Source organism: Electrophorus electricus, chromosome 11, assembly GCF_041902795.1.
Source record: "Electrophorus electricus isolate QZ-2024a chromosome 11, ASM4190279v1, whole genome shotgun sequence".
Taxonomy (NCBI): Eukaryota; Metazoa; Chordata; class Actinopteri; order Gymnotiformes; family Gymnotidae; genus Electrophorus; species Electrophorus electricus.
Window position 1 is genome coordinate 19042170 of NC_137507.1, and position 18968 is coordinate 19061137.

Consider the following 18968-nt stretch of genomic DNA (forward strand, 5'->3'; position numbering starts at 1 on the left):
TAGTGTATAGTATAGTATAGTAGTATAGTATAGAGTCAGTGCTGATAAAAGTAGTTAATGACCCATTGTTGGCTTCAGACCAGGGTTATGTCTCTTTGCTTATATTGCTCGATATTGCAGCATTTGATATCATAGATCACAGCATTTACTAGATAGACTCAAAAATGCAGTTGGGAATAGGGGAATAGCCTTTTCCTAATTTCAATCTTATTTAGCCGATCATTACCAGAGTGTCAACATAACTGGAGACTTTTCAGCATACACAAAGATTTGTTTTGGTGTCCCACAAGGATCTATTCTAGGGCCCCTGCTTCTTTCTTTGTATATGCTACCTCTTGACGACATTATATGCAAGCAGATTCTGTGCTATATTCCACTGCTATGCTGATTATACAGTTGTATGTCTCAGCTAATCCAAAGGACAAATATCATCTTAATATTATTTAGGAATGTGTAAAAGACGTCAGATGCTGGATGTTGAGAAACTTTCTCTCATGTAATCCTGACAAAACAGAAGTTCTCATATTTGGCCCAAAGACAGCTATGCATTCACTCTCTATTAACACATAATAACACTTTAGCTGTGCTGCCATATCTAGATCTGCCGGAGTCCATCTTTGCACATTATAGTTCCCTAATTTACACACCGTGGTACTTGGACATGCCTAATAATCTATTCTCACTTTCTGCAGATGTACTGATGTTCTGATGTTGTTACTGAGACTCAACCCCGCTCAGCTGATATGGCTCCTCCCACCACCCCCTCCACCCCACACAGCTACTTCTCCATTTGCCCTGGACAAACATTCTCATGCAAGATGGATTTTGGACATACATACACTCATCGAACCCAGTCGAGGACTTTTAGAAAACTGGAATAGACATTCATTCCTTTTTTCCTCTCACTACTTCTGTTCCTTATTGTTTATATCGTTACTATTGTGGTGTCTGTTATTGGCCAGAGGAGGATGCCCCCCCCCTGCCCCACCCCTTTGAGTCTTGATCCCTCTCAAGGTTTCTTCCTCATGTTCTAGGGAGTTTTTCCACGCCACTGTCACCCATGGCTTGGACTCGGACATTTGTAAAGCTGCTTTATGATGGCGGCTGTTGTAAAAAGCACTATATTACAATAGAATACAATAGAAGTATACATATTACAACAGAAGTATAACAAAAAAGCAATAGTGGGTAACTGGCTCTTTGGTCTGGTGGTCAGAGCACACACACCAGTCCCCTGAAGCCTAATCACTGCCCTCTGGTGTTGCTACATCACTTGACAGAAATTATGTATTAACCACAGTCACCATGTATATAGTGCTGGGGCACAGAAAGGAGGACAAATTAAAAAAAATAAAGAGAAAGATTTTGCCTTTTCAAAACTCAGAAGTATATACAGCTTCCTATAGTTGCCCACATCTGATCTAAAACCCTGACACTCGGAACAGACCTGAGCCCTTCTACTTGAAAGCACTTGTCTCATACCACACCACATCTTACACCCTTTGTGCCACAAGAACAGCAAGTCTTGCACCACCGTCTCTTGATAGACAGGGAAGATGTGTATCAGGAGTCTACAGAAGTGTGAGCACCCAGACGGTGTCCACAGATTGGAGTCCCTTGCTGTCTTCAAGTGTGGACTGAAGAAGCACTTCAATGATCCCGAACTACTTCAAGGCATTTGATTAAAAAGCACCATTCTTATGTATGTCCTTGTGTATTTTCTCTCTGACAGGATTTCTGTTTAATGGTCTCCTGAGACTCTGGCAAAGCACAACTGTAAGTTACTCTGGATAAGAGCGTCTGCTAAATCCTGTAAAGTAAAAGTAAATAAAGCTAGGTTTAAAACATCAAAACAAAAACCTCAATATTTTGATTTAAACAGGTTATGCTGCTTTAATAGACATACCATTATACACATGTAAAGCTGCTTTCTGACAACAGCTGTTGTAAAAAGCATCATTTTACAGTAGAAGTATACTTATTATAATAGACGTATAACTCTAAAAAAACTCTCTTATTTGAATAGCTCAAAATATCGAGCAGCTCATACGGTGCTATTCCACCAGCAGTTAAATTCTGATTTCTTTAAGACTGGTAAGAGATTACAGGAGGTTATCATCTGTGTCAGTCAAACCATGGAGGACAATGAGATATATTATGGGTTTATTGAACATTTACATTGAGTCTCATGAATGTGTTGTATATATGAGAGTTTTTCAGGTGTACTATATACAACATGTGTGAGAAAGAGAGAGAAGGGGAGAGAGAAGGGGGGAGTGAGAGATAGAAAGAAGAGGTGTGCAACAACTGTAGAGCACAGACACCTAATTTTATATCCTGCTACTGAGTATCATGTTTAAACAAATATCGCCTTAAATCCCAGTAAAGTAGACTAATCCTTTGGGCTTTGTCATTCTTTAGCAGAGCCTTACAGGGCAATGAAAGGAAAACAAAACATTCTCATTTTCATTATGAAGAAAGCACATATGACAATGAACTATTCAGATGAATCCTCAGAGAAATTTCTGAAATAACTCATCATTATCAAACATCTTCCAACCTCTTCAGAAATCCTGTAGTACTGTTAAAAAAAACAATCCAGAGATTGTTGCTTAGAACTAATGGATGGATGGACAGATGGATAATATAGACAGCTACTAAAATAAGACTGAAAACATGATGTATGCCTCTTACGAGTGCAGTCTAAAGATAGAGGGGTTTTTTTGTACAGAATGCAGTGTCTCTTTCCCCAATCCCAAACGCATACACTCACATGGCAGCCCCATAACCAATAACAGAGCAGCCTGCAACAGACCATCTATCTCTCTTACCCAGGAGACCCTAATGGCAGATAACAGCAGCTAATCAAACCATCGGTAGCATAATACATCCCAGTCTCTTTGCTTCAGTCCCCACCATATCACTCCCTATGTGCACAGAGCAACTATTTTACCGATTACTGTAGGGCAGACACAGAGCCAGTTCAAACTCCCATGGTGACAACTGTTAAACCGCACCACAGATGACCCCATTTGATTTTTCATTATTCTGTTTCACTATTCTATAACTGGATCAAAATATCCAATTAGTAGCACTTCATGATAAGTGCCCATTTTAATGATCCTATGACATTTGAGAGCATTTTTACATGTAGTATGTCAGAAATTAGATCATAACATGTCAAGCAAGGGTACTGCAAAATGAGGATAATAAAACACCTCATGAAAAAGATTTAATCAAGGAATCAATAAATAAGATAAATAATAAACTCCACTTCATGCCACTGAATACAAATTTCTGTGTTAACATTTAATGTATAGTTGGTGAGGGAATGTTTATAGAATGTTGTAATGAGTCATTTGAAGCCCAGTCTGTTCAAATCAAGTACTGAGCTTCTCCAACACCAACATTCTGTTGTGTTCTGAAAGGCTTTAGTAATGTTTAGAAGACAGATGAATACGTGGGGCAGAGACAGAATATTTTAGAGGTTTCCTACTCTATCACTCTTGATCCACACAACCGACCATAAAAGGACTCGGACATTTGTAAAGCTGCTTTGTGACAACATCTGTTGTAAAAAGTGATGAGCAACTCTTGATGATGCTTGCATTCTGTTTATTATTTTTGGACTACTGTGAATCCATTTGGAGACTGCATTAACTTATAAACTAACCTACAGGTTCCATGATCACTGCTAATCCAAACTTGGGGAAAAGCACAAATTTAAGAGTGCTAGCCACATATTTGGGTATTTATACTGGAAAGGAAAGGCATCATTATTTTAAATATACAATTCACAGTTTTAATGTATTTTGTAGGAGTTTTTTTTATCTTCTTAATAAAACAATGCATTGTGCATGCTGTAAGGTTTATACATTCAATTTATGTAATTTTTTTTTGTGTTCATTGAAACTCCTGAGACAGGTTCTGTATATACTATATATAACCAATAACAATTATCATGGGTTTAATGCATTTCTTTATTTTCAAGTGTTAATGAAGAAAAGTTTTAATAAAGAAAGTTGAGATTTTGTTATGAACAAGTCACTCCTAGTAGGTGTATATGTTTTTCAGTGTACCAGAAGTAATGGCCCTAATGCTAGGTCACATTGACTTACACCCTTTTAAAAAACTGGTAATATCAAAGAAAGTTTGGGCCTGCTAAAAGCAATCTGCTGCTTGCTTGCGACTGCTCGTGCTTTTAGCTTCCTTCTCGCCTCCTGTATCTTCACAAACACACCATTACTCCTTTGTCACACCCGGGCTGCTTAAATCTAAATCACCAATTTCATGTTCTTTCCATTCGACTGTGACATTCCAGAAGAGACAGGATAGCAACACATATTTTAGACTAAAGAAGTGGCAGTGGCCAGTTTGCTTTGATCTTTGAAGGACAGCCATTACAGGATTTTCAACACGGTGATGTATCTTAAATAGAGAGACTGGACTGCTGGGTTTAGTCATTAAAGTACCTGTAGCTAAAGTAGACGATGAAAACAGGCCCATTATGCTGAGGGTTACTACAACTCCCAAGCATTATTCGAGCAGTATAAAGGATTTATGCACCACACCTTCAAATCGGTGGGGCAAAAGGTGGCCGGTGCCGTTAAATGGCTGTGATTTTAAATTTACTGCTTAATGAATACTTCACTAACCAGTTTCTTCACCTCGCGATCAGTTCCAGCATTGGAAAAGGACATCATTTTATGGCGTATTAGGAGGAGGTGTGGTCGTTGAACGTGTTGCGCACGTGACTCAAAAAAGAAAGAGGATGAAAAGGACGAGAAGCTGTGATGGGGCGGCAGCCGTCTTGCTTTGATCACTCTGCGAAACCATTCCTGCGTTAGAAGAACGGTCACACGCCGTAATTTACCACTGTCCACTGTGTTTTGAAGTCTGGCATCAACTTGATTGCAAGTACTTCAAAAGTCTCAATAGGATGTGTTATGCAAAAATACACCCCTGTTTCATTTGTGTGAACAAAGGAGTGTTCGGGTGGATAGTTTCAGCTTTGCCCTTCTGCTCACTTTGAGGCTCGCAAGATTTGTAAATTTAATTAACTTTCAAAGCAAAACCTTGGGTTTTTATGAAGCTACAATGTGCATGCCACTCTCAGTGGTAATTTCCATATAACTGCTTGCCAAAAGTCATTCTTCCCTCAACAAGAGGAACTTGTAAATGTATCTCTGTCGCACTCTATGAAATATTATGGAACATCTCTACATTCAGTAACACACTAGCCTGTTAATCAGTAACTTGTATAATACTTTTACTATTTCTTCTGTACTGAACTACACATTACTAAAGTTACCAAGTGTGTAGAATGTGAAAGGCAAAATTAAAATCCACAGGCATGAGTTATTGACAAATGAGTTAATATCTCGATAATAACTAGCCTACATGATGTACTGTTCATTTACACTTGTGCCTATTTAAAGTAGCAAGAAGTAATTTTTACCACCAAAACGTAGCAAATAAAATTTATGAAAGTTTATTATTTATTTACATTTATTCATTTAAAGTCGAGTTAAATGTGAGATGAAGACTAAAATTGCTTTGTAGTCTTCAAATTAACTGGTTTATACGCCATAGAGAAGATCTCCCACATGGAGGCAAAAGGTTTAGTACAGACTTTATGAAACATTCAGGACACTAGGCGTCAGTATAATGGCTGGTTCATAATGTGAAGAATTATTATTGGAAAATGACTAATTGCTCCTTTAATAAGTTCCTGAAATCGCTTGCAGTTTTTTGAACCCAATAAAATGTGTTAAACTTGCAGGTCTGGTTGTTCTAAATTCATAGACCTTATTTTGACCTGAAGATAATGGCGGAAAACCTTCCTTCTGCTTTGTAGCTGTCTTTCCAAAGTCACTCGACCATGGCAATGACTTCATACTTCATACCAAGAGGTAGAAGAAAGAAGAAGACAAAAGTGAAAATGGTGTGGAAGCACACACACACACACACACACACACACACACACACACACACACACACACACACACACACACACACACTTGTTGACTTTTTGTCCCCTGGATGTAAATTCTGACATTTCTGGCAGCTCTGTATTCTGCCCTTGTCTGTTGCCTGAGGCTTTAAAAAAGGTGAAATATGAAAAACTGGACAGACGAACAGTTGAAGTCTAATCACAATGTTATGGTGAATATGAAAGTGATTTTCTTTACCTTTTGAAACAGAACTTCTAAGACTTTATTTGAAAGAGAAATTACAAGGGTTTGTCAGTATTTACATTCAGATCAAAAAGAATGCAAGACCCCAGAAGTTGCTGAGCTGAGATCATATTTCTCTATGTCCATTCATATCCATATCACATTAATTCATGTGATGTCTCAGTGCCAGATTTGCTTCGAACAAAGGTGGGCATTAAAATCTGATGTGACCTTTACAGATGAATGTGATCTTTCCCTCTGAGAAAAGAACGATTTTATTGATGAAGCTATCCTGAAGCCGCCTGTCTCATACATTTTGCTGGCTATGCACTTTGTGTGGGTGACAGAGAAGATAGACAGTTTGCAATACATGACCAGTTGAGTGTTTTTGACATCTGTTCTAATGAAAATGTCTGCCCACTGGCCTAGCAGTACCCATGTGAAGGGCTCAGACACAGATCTTTAAGTGAAGTGGATTTATATCGAATGTATATTGCTACAAATGGCCAACAAAATGGAGGCCTCCTCCCAGAATTCAGCAGGGTTTTTTTTTTTTTGTTTTTTTTTTGCCAGCCCTGTGAGACTCATCAGGGTGAGGACAGAGCTTGGGAACTGCCAGCCTGCTGTCTGTATGTGTTTGTCCAGAAGGTCTGTAATGCACTCTGATTCTGCGAGCCCTCTCATGAGACACAGAGAGCCTTACGATTCACACAGGAGCAGAACACAAACACACACACTGCAGATTAAAACATGGCACTCTGGGCCCCTGCTGTGGCCTCCCTCAGTGGTCTTCCCCATTAAAAACTAAAACACTCCATTGATTAAGGAGATGCTGGCAAACGTAATTCTTTTATCATCACTCAGAATGATCCAGTAAAAACAATATTTGAAAACAATGATTTTGACTGTCAAGAGAAAATACTCATGAGAAAGTAAATGATGATTATATGAACATTTAAAAACTTTACCCTTGGTTACATGGCAGACTAAAAGTATATTTTATGTTTAAATTTTCCCTTCAGGTTACTAGCTAAATGCGGCATAATAATACTTTAGTAATCTGATTTGAAGCTTGAGCTCAATAAAATAAACAGAGTAAAAACCTCATATAAACACCTCAGTCAAAACAGAGAATCCAATTGGAATTTCAGTGGGATCAAAACGGCTGATTTATTCAGGAGCATTGTTGGTCCTGGAAATCTTTGAATCAGCACTGATTTCACTATTGGATTCTTTGCATCTGTTCTGTTTGTGTTCATTTGATTCATACTGAGAAACAAAAACTGGGTGGGAGCTACTGATTACAAATAAATATGTATATATGCTGCAAATACTGAAAGGTTTGAAGACAGTTGAACAGTGATGAAAGCCTTGATGTTGGGCAAGATGTTAAGTAAACTAAGACTAACCGAAGCTCCTCACATGCAAGGAAGGTTTTGTCTGGATTCAATCTAATACAGATGTAGAAGGAAACATTCAGTGGATTGCTGCAGTTGGAATGCAAAAAAAAGTTAAGTGAAACATTTTCAATCTGAATTCATTAATTCAAATAGACAAAATGTAAACAAAGTGATATCTCTCTCTCTCTCTCTCTCTCTCTCTCTCTCTCTCTCTCTCTTACACACTCACTCACTCTCTCTCACTGCAGAGCTGTCCAGTACAATGGTGCTGAAACCACCTTTAAGCTTAAGGTCTGCCTTATCATCATTTCAATGAATTTTGTTCTCCTGAAACAAATAACAGTAAAGCTGTTGCCAAGACAGGATTTACTGTGCTGTCCCGCTGCCCACCACCCATCCGTATATAACTCTCATTAAATCCACTCGTTCTGAAACACACAATTATCACACAGAACCCAACCCAGTATTTTTTGGCTAAGAATCAACAGCCATTCTGGGTGATTTCTCTTCCCTGCAAAAATCTGTCATCTGTGTGCGGCTGATCTGAATAAGGTGTGAGCATCGTGTGATTAGTAGAGAGGGGATTAGTAGAGAGGGGATTGCTACAGCTGGTCCTTCATTATGTCCACCCTAGCATCAAAGAGCACTGATTAGGAGCAGACACCTCCAATGAACACCTCCTACGACCCCTCCTTTCAGTAGCCACAGAGCCATAATACTGAGGCATTTGTCCTCCACCTAAAGAAAGAGGTATGAATTAATGGAAGACAGAAACCCAGTGATTCCACCCAGTGATTCCACTGTAATGCTTTTAGCAGGTCTGTGTTTCTGTATTAGCCTCTTGTGTAGTATATTTGTGCAGTAAACATTTTGTGCCCATGAAGGGTTGTAGTCCATTTGACATGAAGGGGTGTAGCATGTTTGAGATCAAAGGTTTTAGCCCGTTTGACAAATTATGCCCTTGCAGCTTGGAAATGATTGGGAGATTTGATGATAATTGAGGCTGTGTGATTTGAAAGATTCTCCTTCCTTGTCTCCTATCACAACTCTGGATGTTTCATTGTTTTGAGACTCAAACAGCAGTTGCCTAATGCTTTTCTGCTGCTCGACCTGAGACGCTGTTCTCAGACCAGCGGGGACACGTGCAATATATCAAATGAGCATCAGGGCATGTTTGCTGGAGCAGAGTGGCACTGCACACAACACTTCTACATCTGGTGGCAAATTCTGCAGCCATTAAATGAATAGCATGACATCCTTGGCCAGACAGCATCCCTCACATCAGAACACACATTCATTTTATCGGCGCAAATTAAATGAAGGATTAGGGCTGCCTGGTACACCCACGGGGGAGGGAAAGAGAGAGAAATACAGAAAGAGACAGAGAGAATGAGAAAGAGAGGCGAAGAGGAAGGAGCAAGAGATAAATAAAGGGAGGGTTGCAGTGATGGAAACAGAATAAAAGTGATCTTGAAAGAGATGTGGCAAATTTAATACTAAGGAGGGGTGGGAGGATTCAAAGAAACAGAGTGAGACATGAAGTCCTGAGCAGGTAGTGATGCACCAATGCCCTTCACTGAGTGTTTACCCTGCAGAACAAAATCACTTCCTGTGGGAGCACATCGACTCACCTCACACACAGTCACTGTGTCTCAGTGGGGAAACACGGAACCAGAGAACAGGCGAGAACTGGATACTGTATAAATACTGGCTACCCAAACAGACTTATTCTTGAAGTATAATGCTAGTCTGTGTTTGGAAAACTAGTCCTTATTGAGAGGTTGAGACGAGATTACCTCTGGACATGTGTTCTGTCACAGTGCATCAAGAAACTGTGTTTAAATGCTGTGATACTGTAAAAAACAAATATTAGACTTTAACAGTACATCAGTGCTGCAATGTAAATGTAATATGTGTGTAATGTAATGCAGCCTGCATTAGACCATCAGAGAAGTGACTGTTTGCAGTCACCTAACTGACCTAGTCAGAATACTGATCATCCTTGTCAATGTACATTTCTAAGCTCCATTCTTATCCAAGTGCCCCATAACATTCAGAACAGGCCATTTCAGCCGCCTCACACATTGTAGATACGCGTTTTCACGCCGTGATTTCACAAGGTATCACCCCTCCGTGGGAGGCAGAGACTGGTGGCTGTGAGATGCAGTATGTGCTGGTTTGGTAGGTAGCAGTATCTAGTGGCAGGACTCCTTCATTACAGCATCCTGTCTGCTCCTCTTAGCAGTGAAGCAGAGGACCACAGTGAGCACAGTGATGCTAAAATCCAAAGCTCGTCTAAATTACAGCTGTTGGACGTCTTGCAGTAGCTACAGAACATTATTTATATAAGGTTTCACGAGTCCATTTAAGAGCTTATGGTTCCTTCCTTTGGTTTTCCAATGTGGCAAAAATACCTATATGAAATTGAAATATATTGCAGTATATTATTTCTTATTTATTTTTTGTCAATCACATGGTGGTCACTAATCTTACAAATTTCCAACATTATTCATGAGCACCTACTATTAATGAAAGGTCTCTAACAGCAATCTGGCAGGCTGTGTTATAGTCCTAAAGGTACGGACGTAACAGTTGTGTTTAGTTTGTTGGTGATTGACATTATGTCTTTAGTTTAATGACAATGTAAAGGTTAGTGCAGCAGATTTAAAGAACTCCATTGAAGTCATTCCTATTTTATGTATATGTTGCCCACACACAGACCCCTTTCCTCTGTTGCCCATCCCCCCATTGTGTATATATATATATATATATATATATATATATATATATATATATATATATATATATATATATATATATATATATATAAATATATAAATATATATATATATAAATATATATGGGGGGGGGGGTAAAGATGATCATCTAGTAATCCACTAGTGACCTGTGACCTCTTGGAACTGGAAGGACTCAGAGCTCCATGTTGAGTCTGCTGTGACATTCACCTTGCCCTTGATCTCTCAGCTAAATAGAAACAGATTGAGATTCCTGCTCTTGTCGTGAGCAGTCCCTTAAACACACTTAGCACCACAGGCTCCGAGAGAGAATGTCCTGTGCCTTTACATGCTGCCCTACATTCATGAAAGCTACAGGCATCCGTCTTGTCCTGCACTGCCCCGTCTGTCCGCCTCGTCCTGCACGGGAGACCGCACCCACTGAGCTGCTCCCAGCACACACCAAGTTCTTGTACAATACAAGAATACAGGCAGAAAAGCATGCAATAAATATAAATGAATGAAAGATTTAAAGAATGATTAACGAGACGTATTTTAAGTAAATAATACTTTAAGGAGCTAACAACCAGTTCGGTTCCTCATTTTCTTCTGAGACCTAAAGTTTTATTAATTTTTTATGTCTTGGGATTAATAATTAACTTGTACAGTATCTAACAAGTACATTTTAAAGATTTTTATATATTATTCATTTGGTTAATTGGCATAATGTGTGGGTGATCTAAATGTGTGGGTGATCTAATATTTGAACTATGAGTTGTCAAGAGGTTGTTTGGATGAAAAGATGCTATTCATTTATTCTTTCAGGAATATAGTCGTGCATGTTAGTCAATAATGAAAGAAATCCTCTCATTAAAAGACAAATACTTTGACAGGTGTTTGTGCCTTAATCTGCCTTGAGTAACTGCTGAAGAGATGAATGAACTGCGTTAATGAATTAAGTGGAGTTAAGACAGATCACAATCCCCACAGCAAGATCTGCAGACTTACTGCTGCACACCCAGTTCCATGGGCTGCCTCAAAGTTGTGTTACAGAATATTAGCATAATTGTCATCAACGATCAAACGTTTCAGTTTGTTTTTCGCATGTAATTAATGTCTTTAAATGAGTGCCTCTTCATTAGATGCAGAAGACTAAAAAAAAAGCAAAATTGAGTAAATCCATCATTATCGTTATTAAATCTGTTATTGCTCGTACCTCAGCTGCGAAGTCTCGTTCTCATGCATTTGCATAAGCAATTCTGGTCCACAGAACAGCGCGACTGGTTGCCATGTCAGAACTGACATCCTACTGTACAGACAGGGAAGGCAGGAGCTGTTTCGGAGCAAACCCTGAAGGGCGTCTAATGGAGCTATCTGGTTTGGGTAATTTGTTGGTCAGCAGGAAACCTCTGACATTTTTCATATATAAAAAGAGATAATGCAGATACCAATCCACATTTTAGAGAAAATCACGGCAAAGCCATTTAAATCACTCCAGAGATGAACCGCCCGTGGTGTATTTCATTTACATCCATTACATAATCAGCGAGTCGGGCTCCCTCTTATAAAACATTACATTAGTCAATGAAGAGACTCTGGTCTGCCTCCTGCTGTTCCAGCAGCGCTTGTGCTGGAGATAATGAGTGTTTTGCAGGGCTTTGGGTGGACATGTTTTGGGGATGCCTCGTGTTGGCCTTGCTAAGAGCACCACGCTGGCTTCGCTCTTCAGGGGAGCCCCAAATCCTAACCAGTTCAGGATATGCGAAGACAGAAATGGCAAAAAAAAGGGAGCAGGGCCAAAACACTGAAACCTTTGATTTATCTCTCTCAAGGGAATAAAAAAATGTGCGCCTGTTTTCGCCGCAGCCAAACACCAGATATCGAGCTGCGCCGCTTGTATTTTCTGGCAAAAAGGAGCTAAAATAGCCATGACTGAGAAACGAGCAATGACAAGTGCAGCACAAGCTATCCCAACGCCAAGCAGGAATTTAACAAGGGCGGAGTTATGTTGTCTAACGGCGGGGCAAAACGAATCGAACTAATGATGTGAGGTGGGGGAGTGGTACTCGGGGCTTCTTAAGAGGGAGACACAAACGGAGGACGCAGGGTTTCTGCATAGCTAGAGAAGACTTGGTCACCATGGCGACAAACAAGAATGTTAGCATCAAAACAAGATTGCAGCTGGTGCTCGGAACAGTCAGGCGGATGTACGGACACAGAAGCGAGTTATCCTGAACTCAAGTTTAAAATTTCAAATCTTGGGAAAAAAATCTCTCTCTCTCTCTCTCTCTCTCTCTCTCTCTCTCTCTCTCTCTCTCTCTCTCACTGTGTGTGTGTGTGTGTATTATGATGGCAAACCAAGTCCACAAATTATGTGGTTTTCTTGATATCTTCAGGTATATCAGTGTACCATGTTCACTCTTAGTAGTATGTTATAAGAGGGAGTTACTGGTAAAGAGGAGAGGTATGTAATAAACCTAAACTGATCATTTACAGACTTTTATCATTAACTCTTGGGTGCACACTGAGATGGACCTAACTGCACTGTTGTAAATGCTATTTCTATTACATGTAAAAAAGCTGCATCCACTGAGACCAATAATATTAGTCATAGTTTTCTATTCAGCACATGTCCACTTTGAAACTCCTAATTTGAGACCGCTGACGTGCAAGATTGTGTTTATTAGATATTACACAGTAAAATTCCCATCGTTCATGCTGCTGGTACATTTCATTGTCTATATTCAAAGCACTGGTGCATTCTGGGATGCTGTTGCTGCCGCTTCTGAAATAACATCAGAGTGTGTTGGTGGCATGTGGGTAGGTTCTGAAATGGACGTGAGAGAAAGGAGATGGGGGGGCATTTTTCTCCCTGTTATTAGATTCATAAAACATTCAACATGTACTCCAGCCCCTTTAAGGCTTAGCTTGGCCTTTAGTAATAATTAATCTCTTCTGACTCCGCCATCACGGGCACCTGCAGGGCATGTGTTGTGGAGGTGTTCATACTGCTGGGGGTTCATCTGTAATTGGCTTTGCAACATCTTCCTTAAAGAAAGGGCCATGAGAATACCGTGATAGTAGTGCAGCAGCTAAACGCAATTCAGACTATTAAAAAAAAATCTATATTTACAAGTAATCATTGCCAGCCACTCTCACAAACGTGATGGCCAAACGTTTTAGGGAGAGAGAGCGAGAGAGAACTGTTGCTCTGTATTTGTGTGGCCTTCCCCTCGTATGAATAAAATGAATGTTCCTAGATGTGAATCCACTTTGCTGAGATGCTGATGCTCATTATTTCCAGCATTTGCCAAAACCATACAGTTTTTCTGGATTGTCACATCGGCACATATTCATTGAATTGCTGCTAAAATGTTCAGCTAGAAGTGAGACATATCTTTTGCCAGAACAGCTTGCTTCCTGGTCCTCAATGGATTGTTCATCTGTGAGCTGTCTGCGCATACTGACTGGTAAGATCAATGTAACACTCTTATAAATGTAATTGCTTTTGTGACGTAAAATCCAGCTTGCATCAGCTGCACATGAGGCAATCAAGAACATGGCAAAGCTGCTGTATCAGCATCAGGCGGAACTATTTCCTGCTGCCTCACAACTTCCTGCTGATCTCACAACTTCCTCCTACTCTCACTCACAACTTCCTGCTGCTCAGACAACTTCCTGCTGCTCTCAAAACCTCCTGCTGCTCTTACAACATCCTGCTGCCACCTGTGCAGGTATGAATTTCTACCTTAAAGATATACCATAAAAATGCAGGTCAAGATTTCAAACACATCAACATGTCTATGGTTCTGTTATCAGTTGAGAAGAGTGATTGTTATGGCATAATTTTTTCCATCTTCTCTGGAAAATAAATTGGGTTGCTGTGTAGTGTGCCACTACTGAACCATTATCAAACCCTAATGAACACCTAGAAAGGCTGGATGCAGGGAAGGAAGGAGAATGATTCAAGTGAAAAATAAATATATATTGCAATGTATTTTTATTATATTAGATATAGTTTCATAGTATTCTTTGAGATTTAATTTCCCGGAGGAATATGGTATGTGATTTTGGGTGGAATATATTTAAGTTGTTATAGATTATGTAATTCACTGGTCTCTAGAGTTTAAAAAACTGTTGTCGATACATAAAGATCAAGTCTTTAGTTATCTAACAAATTGGCTGCCATTCGCACGGCCCTTCAGAAGCCCTACTTATTTCACTGCAGTAAAGGCAGCATGGTGGGAGGACTAAAATACAGCATGTTTGGTCATACCCACACAAGTCACCATAGAGCATCGCTTGCTTGTTGAGGAGATCACATGACCTGTTTGTGGATATAACAGACATAGTAACTCAGGAAACACAGGATAGAACTGAATCACACTTGATCACATTTGTGTGCATATGTGTGTATGTGTGTGTCGGTCTGTCTGTCTCTGGATGTCTGGCTGTCTGGTTGGGAGTTACTACAGGGCAGTTAGAAAGTCTCCATGCTGGCTTCAGTCCCCAAGGATCTCTCCTCCGTTGCTTAGCAATGTGTGTCACAGTAAGTTGGCATGAGTGCGAGCTTGCTGTATTTCTGCTACGCAATTTGTGTATGTGTAAACGCACACACAGGCAAACACACACATACATGCCCCCCACACACACATTATGTACATGTTTAAAAAGGAATAGACACCAAATCTAGTCTTATCTCAGAGATGCACAAGGTCACTATGCACAACACACTCCCTCTGCAGTTCAAACAGTCTACGTAAGCAAGATATGTAGTATCTCATTTTTCATCTTTGACTAAATAAACAAGAAATGGTGCAAGGTTTCAATGCCGCAGGTTATCCAACACACAAGGGCACATGTGCTACAGAGTCACACACAGAGGCCATAATTCAGAAAGCAAATATAAATTGTGTAGGTGTTTACCTTCTGCAGCTAAACCCTCTATATCATGTATATTATGAACATGAGACGTATGCCCACTGCATCCTTCTCTCATCCCTCTCTCATCCTTCTCTCCTCCTACTCTCATCCTTCTCTCATCCTTCTCTTAGAGTCATTCTGACCTTGGAACACTCCCCGTAATCTGACGCTGACATCATTTGTTCAACTACATTTCCCATGAGGCCTTGACTGCTCATGGTATTTATGACTTTTGCTTCCTCGTTGCCCAGATGTATCCTGAGGGTGGAATCATTTGTCTTCGTCATGTGCTGAAAGTGCTAAAGCTTAAATACTGGTATGGGATTTCAGTCCTATCGATCTTGATGGAAGCCTATATATGTACCTTTACAGTATGCATTTATAATTATGTGTCAGTGAGTCTAGATCTGCTTTGAAGAAAAAAAATTATAAACAAATGTTACCTTTGTATGTCTGCTTTAAAATGAAAAATAATCCTGTTACACATAGATATACACGTATGTAACTGTCTCATATATACACATATATTAACATACATACAAAAATAAAACCACAAATCAACATATATGTATATACATATAAACCACACGCACATATTTCCCTCCTTCTCCTTGACAAATTGTCACTCAATAAACTGTAGAACTCACTATTTCCAACAGGGCTCACAGACTGGACATGCCCTTTCACTCTTCTGAAGATACTGAAAAATACCTCACTGCCCAAAAGCTTATCTAGAAGGGCTTGTTTATTGCCCACACCCTGGACACTGTGTGCTTATCTCCTCTCATTAATGGATTTTTAACAAGGCTAATAAAAGATGGCACTGCCCTTGGCACCAGTAGGCGCATGATTTATTTGGCTCCCAGCATCTGTCACCTCAAATTGGCCCAGCAGGATCAGCCTGCGTGTACCGAGGGGTTGGTAAGGACCCACATTAGACCCAGTCAAACCTTGTGCTTGGGTAAAAAAAACAAATGCTAAATTAACCCAACACAGGATCGTCATACTCCACCTTCCCACCTATCTAAATATATACATGTGTGTAGCAGGACATAAAAGCAGGTGGGTCTGCGTAAACTTGGGCAAACTGTTCTGGCCAGGCTCCAGAGATGCATGGGTACTAAAGGGACCTACTCATCTGGGTTTCGGACTGGTCTCCTGTTGTGCCTGGGCAGCCATTCATGTTCCTGCTATGTCTAAGTGGTAATGTGTTCTGTGGAAGATCTCTGCTGTTTAATTGGGTAAGCCTGAGACTCTAGCTGAGTGATCTCAGCCATGCTCTCTCACTGAGCTCACATCTGCTTCTCACAGGTAGGAGCTAATGAGAGCAGAGGTCTGGCTGCCTGGGGGGTGGGGTGGGCTGTAGACGTTAGGGATCCATAAAAAGGAGTGCACTGCTAGCCCCTGCTAGAAACTGAGAGAGTCTCCTTACAGTGCCATTTTTACAGGCTTTTAAATTTTGTATCCATGACTTTTTACAGCAACTCATTAGCAATTACAGTTGGCAGACATTAACTACCAATCACACCCGAGAAGTTGTGAGCTTAAGTAGGAGAAGACGGCACTCATCAGCAGCCTGTCTACATGGAGGACACAAACAGAATCCTTTGCTTCCCATATAATCTGGTGCTCCAATGGCAGAGAGAGCACCTCTGTCTCAGACTCACGAGCCCCGAGTTCACTCGAGGAGTAGAGTGAGTACCGGATCTCAGCTCCAGAGTCTGGGAGGAGCAGCAGGGTTTCCGTTTCACTGAATGCTATTGGCTGCTCCCCCAGACTCTCTCAGTGAGTTTAGAACCCGTGTCTACCCAGGAGCGTGGAGGCAGAGATAGCTGGGATGGCAGAACAGATTCGCAGGCTGCAGGGGGGATTAGCTCTCTGGGATGAAAGCAGCTGCTCAAGAGAACACCTCCTTTCTTCCATCTCTGTCCAACATTCCACCCACTCACACACACACTTACTCATGCCCAGATGCACTCGCATGCGATCTCCATCCTTTAATGCTAGCATATTAAGCCTTACTTCATAAGTGCACCAAGCCCACTGACTTCAGCCATAGATTTCCGCAGCCTACTCCTACTCACTGACAAGAGCTTGACAAGAAAGTGCACCAGCGATCAACTGCGAGAGGTCATTAGCAGTGGGGCTCACCTCCCTAACCCACGCTAGCCCCGGAGCTGGAGCAAGAAGAGAAAGAGAAGAATGGGGGAACCTACCTGGGAACGGAGCGATGCTCTCCCCTGCTGCAGCTAGGAGGATGTGAAGGGAGGATGGGGGAGAAAGGGAGTCATAGAGGCAAGAGGAGGAGGAGTCAGGGAGGGAAGAGGAGGAGGAGTCTGCAACAGGGAGCGGTAAAGTAAATGAGAGAGAGAGAGAGAGAGAGAGAGAGAGAGAGAGAGAGAGAGCATGAGGGAGGCAGGGAGAGAAGGAGGGGGCTAATGTTATTATCTGTGGAGCCCACAGGGATGTGTGTGCTTGGCACAGTGATTTCCCTGCTAAAAACTAGGCAGTGCTTGTATTGAAGGATAAAAAGAGAAAAGAGAGAGAGAGAGAGAGAGAGAGAGAGAGAGAGAGAAGGAAGAGGAGAGGGAATAAAGTAGGGAGAGAGACTGGGGAAAAGCGAGAAAGAGACAAGCAGAGAGATGGGATGTAGGGGAGGGGGACCTCTTCTTGTTTAACAGTTGTGCATCATAAGGCTCTTCCTTTCCTCATGAGGAATCCCTCCAGTGAGAGGGGCCAGGCTCGTGGAGTCCTTGACTGTGATTGGCTGTGAGGCAGCTACATGATGCGAAGAATAATGGCTCTCACAGCAATAAACCAAGATGATGCTCTCGTCAAAAATTACCACTCACTCACGACCTGAGCATGGGGAGAGGGAGGACAATGACAAGCAAGGACATTCCCCTGAGATTCACACGTTAAGTGTGTGAGAGTGTGTATGTGTGTGTGTGTGTGTGTGTTAGTGTGTGTGTGTGTGTGTGTGTGTGTGTGTGTGTGATTGTGTGTGCTAGGAAGGGATATGTAATATGAGAATAGAGGAGTGTATATATAACAAGCTCAGGCCTGCCTCTTTTTGTCATGGACACAGATACACACACACACACACACACACACGCAATGAGGACCCAAAAGAGCATACCCACATAGAGAATTTCCACTAGAGATTTCCATCAATAGCAGAAGAGCTGGCAAGGGCATGCACTAATTAAAGAGATGAATTCAGAGGCTAAGATGACCTCCAGTGTTGAAGGAGGATGCTTATGGCTATTATCCTGTCCTGTGTTCATTAACGTTGGACCGTCCTGGATGTGCTCCAAGCATATCAGTTAATAACCACTCCCAGTGGCCTGCTTCACAGCTGCCATGCCAGCATCACAATCACATCTCTGCCAGGTCACTATTCCCAGTACAAAATGGCTGCTCTCACAGAAGCTTCTGTTTTACATAATCCTGGGAAAAGCGTTAAAAAATGAATATGACATTTTATGCCACACTGACTTTCTGACTCTTTCTGACTCTTCATTCTTATTTTGTCAGTGCGGTTAAATCTAGGTGATCTGGACTTTCTCATTACAGTGCTGGCCCATTTTGAGCAATGTTTAATTGGTAGAACTCACCATGTATGTCCTTTTGACTACCCATTTAGATCCCAGTCAGGATACAGCATCTTTAACCCCTTTAACCCCGTGGCCGATGAAATGTGTTTGTCTGTGGTGTTTAAGGCTATGGTGTTA

The 18968-nt window shown here is 41.0% G+C and overlaps 1 protein-coding gene across 2 annotated transcripts in view; it reads right to left on the minus strand.

The window, feature by feature from the left end:
- Positions 1-17496, minus strand: part of syt1a (synaptotagmin Ia) — a 179448-nt gene extending 161952 nt beyond the window's left edge. The window contains exon 1 of one of the 2 annotated variants that reach the window (XM_027018520.3): positions 17451-17496. The gene's annotated coding sequence lies outside the window, so the exon portion shown is untranslated. The remainder of the gene's footprint in view (positions 1-17450) is intronic. The other variant, XM_081723096.1, reaches the window with a different exon arrangement.
- Positions 17497-18968: the final 1472 nt, after the last annotated feature.